Source organism: Gossypium hirsutum, chromosome D12, assembly GCF_007990345.1.
Source record: "Gossypium hirsutum isolate 1008001.06 chromosome D12, Gossypium_hirsutum_v2.1, whole genome shotgun sequence".
NCBI classification, from domain to species: Eukaryota; Viridiplantae; Streptophyta; class Magnoliopsida; order Malvales; family Malvaceae; genus Gossypium; species Gossypium hirsutum.
Window position 1 is genome coordinate 20,172,506 of NC_053448.1, and position 7,591 is coordinate 20,180,096.

The 7,591-nt window shown below is 39.6% G+C and overlaps 1 pseudogene; it reads left to right on the forward strand.

Annotated features, from left to right (window-relative positions):
- Positions 1-669: 669 nt before the first annotated feature.
- Positions 670-5,106, forward strand: LOC121224522 (uncharacterized; annotated as a pseudogene).
- Positions 5,107-7,591: the final 2,485 nt, after the last annotated feature.

Genomic DNA, 7,591 nt, shown 5'->3' on the forward strand with positions numbered 1-7,591 from the left:
CTGATTCATTTCCTAAACCAACAAAACCTTTTTTGAGCCTAAATAAACCTCTTTCTTCTAGCCTATTTTGTAAAGCCTCAATTTACTCCTAATTCAAGATCGGGCGATCTTTACGACTCAATTCGATCTCGAGGTGAGGGCGTATCAAGTTGGTATCAGAGCTAGCTGAATTGGAGTAAGAATCGTCGTCTTCGGTATTACGAGATTGTAAAAAAAATTCGAAAAAAAAAGTTTGTATTCAATTTATTTATTTTTTTTCTTTTTCTTTGTGTATTCAGTATTAAAAAAAATTCAGAATTAAAAAAAAAGAAAAAAAAAGAGAGAAGTGATTAAAATTCATTTTGAGCTTGTAAAAGCATTGCTTACCGCCCGAAGGACCACATCTATACAGCCACACTAATTTCCTTCTATTTTCTTTGATTGTTTGCCTACCCGATCCTAAAATATTACCCTACCAAGCCACATCTATTTTGTAAGCCGACCCCAAACGATTTTGATTTGTCCAACTTAGTTTGCGGAGAATTTTGGGAAGTGAAAAATTGAGTGGTAAAAGGCAAGAGAGATTAGTGAGACTCTTAAAGAGTAGAAAAGCCAAAGTGAGTGTTTATTCTTGTGAGTGATTGGTGAGTTCTTGTTGTGATTCTTTAAAGAACTTTTTTTTTTAAAAAAATGTCACGGAGCCCGGAAAGGAATCCAAACGAGGGAGGTGGATTTCGTCCAATAAGAAACGTTGGAAGGGGAGTGCCGGATCTCACTTTGCAAGCCATTATGCAAGAAATGGAGCGAATGTTTGATCGCAAGCTTGAACCAATCGAAGACCGCTTATATCGAGTCGAACCCGAAGGCAACGCGAAGTGACTCCGGAAGATGCAAGGCGAGGACGAGAGCAACCAATTGAAAACCATGATGAAGAAGAATCTGAAGGTGATCACTTATCCGAACAAGGAAACCCTCAACGATTCCAACGAAATCGAGTCCCAAGAAATCGAGACCGTTCGGATGATAATCTCAAAAATATTAAGATGTCTATTCCACCGTTTCAAGGGAAAAATGATCCCGAATCTTACTTGGAGTGGGAAAAGAAAATGGAACTCGTCTTTGAGTGCCATAACTATTTGGAAAATAAAAAGGTAAAGCTCGCTGCCATTGAATTCTCGGATTATGCGATCGTGTGGTGGGATCAATTGGTGACTAGCCGAAGGAGGAATGGGGAGAGGCCTATCTCTACGTGGGCCGAAATGAAGGCCGTTATGCGCAAGCGTTTTGTTCCCTCCTATTACCATCGGGAGTTGTACCAACGATTGCAAAATCTCACACAAGGCAACCGAACTGTCGAGGACTACTATAAAGACATGGAAATCGCTATGATAAGAGCCGACATGGAGGAGGATCGTGAAGCAACAATGGCAAGATTTTTAGCCGGCCTAAATCGGGATATTGCCAATATCGTCGAGCTTCAACACTATGTAGAAGTTATGGACATGGTGCATATGGCAATAAAAGTTGAAAAACAATTGAAATGGAAAGGACCCATGCGGACATATCCAACGGCTTCTACCAACAAGTGGACTCAAGGGACTAGCAAAGCTCCTAATCGGCCTAAGGAGCCTTTCGTTGCTGCCAAACCCAATCAAGTAAGTGCCGATGCTAGCAAAAATAAAAACGAGGCTGTCTCGAATCGTTCTCGCGATATCAAGTGTTTCAAGTGTCAAAGAAGAGGCCACATTGCGAGTCAATGTCCTAATCGACGAGTGATGGTGGTTCGTTCAAATGGCGAGATTGAGTCCGAAGATGAACAAGAGGAGGAGCCTGAAATTCCCATGGAGGAAGGTGAAGAGCTCGAGCTGCCCGTTGAAGGAGAATTACTTGTTGTCAAAAGGAGCTTGAATATCCAAGTAGCCGAGGAAGAACAACAACGAGACAACATCTTTCACACTCGTTGCCATGTTCAAGGTAAGGTGTGTAGTTTAATTATTGACGGAGGTAGTTGCACCAATGTCGCAAGTTCTTTGCTGGTTGAAAAACTTGGTTTAGCCACCACAAAGCATCCAACTCCTTACAAGTTACAATGGCTAAATGACGGAGGCGAACTCAAGGTGACGAAGCAAGCAAGGGTGGCGTTTTCCATAGGCAAGTACCAAGATGAGGTGGTTTGTGATGTTGTACCAATGCACGCGGGACATTTGCTATTGGGGCGTCCTTGGCAATTTGACTGGCGAGTAGTCCACGACGGCTATACAAACCGATATTCATTTAAGCACCTTGGAAGGAATGTTACATTAGCTCCTCTCACACCGAAGCAAGTGCATGAAGACCAACTCAAGATGAAGCAATCTATTGATTGAGAAAAAGAAAAAGAGAAAAACAAAAAGAGTGAAAAGAAAAAGAAAGAAAAGAATGAGGAGAGTGAGATAAAAACAAGAGTGACAAAAGAAAAGAGCAAGAGTGTGAAAATAAAAAAATAAGTGTTTTTGCTAGAAAAAGAGAGATTCGAAAATTGATGTTGGCAAGGCAACCTATCTTTGTACTTATGTATAAAGAGTGTTTATTGGAAACTAACGAACTTGACAATACTTTGCCTACTCCTATCGTTTCTTTGTTGCAGGAATTCGGAGATGTTTTCCTGAAGAAGTGCCAAATGGCCTACCTCCCATTCGAGGAATCGAGCACCAAATCGATTTTGTGCCCGGTGCTGCAATTCCAAATAGGCCAGCATATAGAAGTAATCCTGAGGAAACGAAGGAATTAGAAAAGCAAGTAGCCGAATTAATGGAGAAGGGCTACATCCGTGAAAGCTTAAGTCCGTGCGCGGTTCCGGTATTGTTGGTTCCTGAAAAGGATGGATCCTGGCGAATGTGCGTTGACTGCCGCGCTATCAACAAAATCACAATAAAATATCGCCATCCTATTCCCCGTCTCGACGACATGCTTGATGAACTTAGTGGAGCCCAATTGTTTTCGAAGATCGATTTAAAAAGTGGGTATCATCAAATTAGAATGCGGGAGGGAGACGAATGGAAAACTGCGTTCAAAACTAAATATGGTTTGTATGAATGGTTGGTAATGCCATTCGGACTTACCAATGCTCCGAGTACTTTTATGCGTCTCATGAATTATGTTTTACGTTCGTTCAATGGAAAATTCTGTGTTGTGTATTTTGATGATATTTTAGTCTATAGCAAGAGCTTGGAAGATCATATTCAACATCTACGTGCCGTGCTTGAAGTCTTACGAAAAGAGGTACTTTATGCCAATTTAAAGAAATGTTCTTTTTGCACTAATGAAGTTGTTTTTCTAGGCTTTGTGGTAAGTGCTCGTGGATTAGAAGTTGACCAAGAAAAGGTCAAGGCGATCAACGAATGGCAGCGTCCAACGAACATCAGCCAAGTGAGGAGTTTTCACGGGTTGGCAAGCTTCTATCGAAGGTTTGTGCCTAATTTTAGTTCTGTAGCTGCCCCCTTGACAGGTATAATTAAGAAAAATTCTCCTTTTGTGTGGACTGATGAACAAGAAAATTCTTTTAATAAGCTTAAAGAATGTCTAACTAATGCACCATTATTGTCTTTACCTGATTTTAACAAAACATTCGAGATAGAGTGTGATGCTTCAGGTATCGGCATTGGCGCTGCTTTGATGCAAGATGGACGGCCTATTGCATACTTTAGTTAAAAGCTTAACGGAGCTACGTTGAATTATCCAACGTATGATAAGGAACTATATGCATTGGTCCGAGCTCTCGAAACATGGCAACACTATTTATGGCCGAAGGAATTCGTAATTCATTCGGACCACGAGGCTCTAAAGCATTTGAAGGGACAAACCAAGCTCAATAAACGTCATGCCAAGTGGGTGGAGTATTTGGAGTCGTTTCCGTACGTGATCAAGTATAAAAAGGGTAAGGAAAATGTTGTAGCCGACGCCCTATCACGAAGGTACGCACTTGTCAATTTAATGGATTCTAAATTGCTTGGTTTCGAATTTATTAAAGATCTTTATAAATCTGATGCTGACTTTGGTGAAATTTATGAGTCTTGTTTGCATGGTGCTTGTGAAAAGTATTTTCAGCATGAGGGCTATTTATTTCGTGAAGGCAAGCTTTGTGTGCCTCAAAGTTCTGTGAGAAACGTCCTTGTAGAAGAAGCTCATAGCGGAGGACTTATGGGCCACTTCGGAATTGCTAAAACTTTAGCAATATTGCATGAACATTTCTATTGGCCCAAAATGAAACGTGACGTAATAAGGAAATGTGATCGTTGCATCACTTGTAAGAAGGCAAAGTCACGAATCAAACCGCATGGATTATACACCCCGTTGCCTATTCCTGATGCTCCGTGGGTAGACATTTCAATGGACTTCGTTCTGGGCCTTCCAAGAACCAAAAGAGGGAAAGATTCAATATTTGTTGTTGTAAACCGTTTTTCAAAAATGGCCCATTTTATACCTTGTAATAAAACTGATGATGCTACTAACGTTGCTAGTCTGTTTTTCAAGGAAGTTGTTAGGTTGCATGGGATCCCTCGAACCATTGTCTCTGATCGCGAAACAAAGTTTCTAAGTCATTTTTGGAGGACGTTGTGGGGGAAATTGGGCACCAAACTTCTATTTTCGACGACATGCCACCCTCAAACGGATGGCCAAACCGAAGTAGTCAACCGTGTGCTATCAACTTTGCTTCGAGCTATTTTGAAAAAGAATTTGAAGATGTGGGAAGATTGCTTACCTCATGTGGAGTTCGCATACAATCGAACCGTTCATTCTGCTACGAAATTTTCTCCTTTTGAGGTAGTATACGGTTTTAATCCCATTACTCCTCTTGATTTGATTCCTATGCCTTCTAATGAATTAGTACATGTAGATGGCAAAAAGAAGGCCGAATTTGTTAAGCAATTGCACAAAAATGTTAAGGATAATATTGAGAGGAGAACCGAACAATATGTTCGAGGGGCAAATAAAGGGCGCAAACGAGTCGTGTTCGAACCCGGTGACTGGGTTTGGATCCACATGCGCAAGGAACGGTTTCCCGATCAAAGGAAATCTAAGCTTCAATCAAGGGGTGATGGCCCTTTTCAAGTATTGGAACGAATCAATGACAACGTCTACAAGATTGACCTACCGGGTGAGTATGCAGTGAGTGCAAGTTTTAACGTTGCTGACCTTTCTCCTTTTGATGTAGGTGACGATTCGAGGACGAATCGCTTCGAAGAGAGGGAGGATGATATGAGCTCGCCCATGAAGATAGGTGACGAATCCATGGAGTTGCCTTTGGGGCCAATTACTCGAGCACGTGCCAAGAAGTTCCAAGATGCTGTAGCAAGCTATATTGCTCGATTGTGGAGTGATGGGTTGATTGCCCATAAAACGCCCAGCTCAACTAGCTTGATTCGCAATTTCCTACAAGCTGATTTTAGCTTGTGTCAGCTCAATTTAGCTCAATTCGGCACTTAATTAGTTCAAGGAGCTGATTAAATTTATTTTTAATAAATTTAGTTAGTTGTGTTAGTTTAGAATCAGCTCAAATCATTTAATTAAATAAATGTGTCTTAATCTGGACATTTTTAATTCAGCTTATTAAATATGTTTTATATTAGTACATGCCTTTAATATGTCCATATTAAGTCATAAATTAAATGTGTTTAGTTTAATTACAAAGTTTTAATGTGTCTTGACTAAGACAAATTTATTAGTGGCTGCTAATTAATTTGCCTTAGCCGAATTAATGTGCAGAATTTTAATATGTCCAGCTGCTGATTTCATGAGTATTAAACTTGTCCTAATCACATTTATTTGATGTTTTTTTCAGCTAGCTTAATGGCAAAGAAAGCTCATAAAGAAGGAGCATGTATTTGGGCACATGCATGGACGGCATTTAAAGTGCAGCTGCCTTGTGTTTCCAGCTGACTTTTCGTGCAGCTGAATGGACTTCTAGCTGCTGTTTTTGAGCTTCTCCAAGGGCCAATTTCGTGGAGAGCAATGGCCAAAGAGTGTATCATAAATTCCAGCAGCCAATTCACTTGGTGGCTACTCATATTCGGCCAAAGAAGCATAATTTTTGAAGCTGTCCATTTCTCTTCTCTATAGCAGCAATTAAGCTATTTTAAAACATTAGTTGAATATGAATTATCATCATTAAAAGGGCCAGCCGAATCATCTCTTCTAGAAGGATAAGATTCAGATTTTTGTTCATCAATGTATTTGGGAAATTTCTAGGAAGTTTCCTATAGAAACTTAAGGCATAAGAATCTGAATTAATAGGCTATTCGGCTGCCTTAGTCCAGCCTATAAATAGACCATGTAATTCACATTTTGGAGGTTAATGAACAATTTGATAGCTTTGCTAAATTGTGAGGTTGTTTTCAACTCTCGTTATTCTCCAAAAACTTGTGAGACTTATCAAACATCTTTGTGGCGTCAAACTTGTTTTTGTTTCTTCCCGAACTTATCACATTAATCCCAAAAGTGTGGCGTTCGATTCATACTAAGGTTCCTATCACCATTGATAGTGGGTCGAAGTTTCTTTCCATTTAACAAACCTTCCATCCACCCTTACCAACCTAAGCATTCTCCTAAGTTACGGGTTAACACATTCCTATTGTGTTAGTTCGGCTTTCGAATCCTTAGCCAAATTGCTTCCATTGTTTTCTGATTCATTTCCTAAACCAACAAAACCTTTTTTGAGCCTAAATAAACCTCTTTCTTCTAGCCTATTTTGTAAAGCCTCAATTTACTCCTAATTCACGATCGGGCGATCTTTACGACTCAATTCGATCTCGAGGAGAGGGCGTATCACCGAATCTTGGTCCAACTTTGCTGTTTTGAGCGATTTCAAGAATCAAGAAAATCAAGATTTCAAATCTTGGAAATCTTGGTCCAAGAAACCGAATCTTGCAGGTAAGGCGCATTGGATCTCAGTTACGAGTATCAACGAACTAATTTTGGTAGAAAACGGATTACAAGCCCAAGTTCTTGAAGGCAAGACCCAATAAGAAGTTCCAAACCCAATCAGGAAATTTAAATTAGACTTAGTTGAAAATCAGGCCAAATTGTCAAAGTGGCCCACTTTGTAAAATTTTAAATACCTAGTTTTAATTTTTAGACTTTATGATTTAATTCCTATGTAAAAAATTCAGCCCAAGCAGCTCATTAAAAGCCTTGGCCAAATTTCCCCTTGAAATTAATAATTAGGTTTTTTTTTTAGATTTCCTAATAGGGTTAGGAAAATAGTTAAGAGGCTTATGCGTTCAAAACTAGATGGAACCATTCAAGAATTTATTAGCATAGCAAGACCTTGGTTGCGTAAACAGAGGAAAAAGAAAATCAAGATTCACCATCTTGATTTCAAGAAAATCAAGAAACCGAATATTGGTCAAATTTTGCTGTTTTGAGCGATTTCAAGAATCAGGAAAATCAAGATTTCAAATCATGGAAATCTTTGTCCAAGAAATCGAATCCTGCAGCTAAAGCGCATTGGACCTCAATTACGAGCATGAACGAACCAATTTAGGTAGAAAACGGATTACAGGTCCAAGTTCTTGAAGGCAAGGCCCAATAAGACGTTCTAAGCCCAATCAGGAAATTTAAATTTGACTTAGTT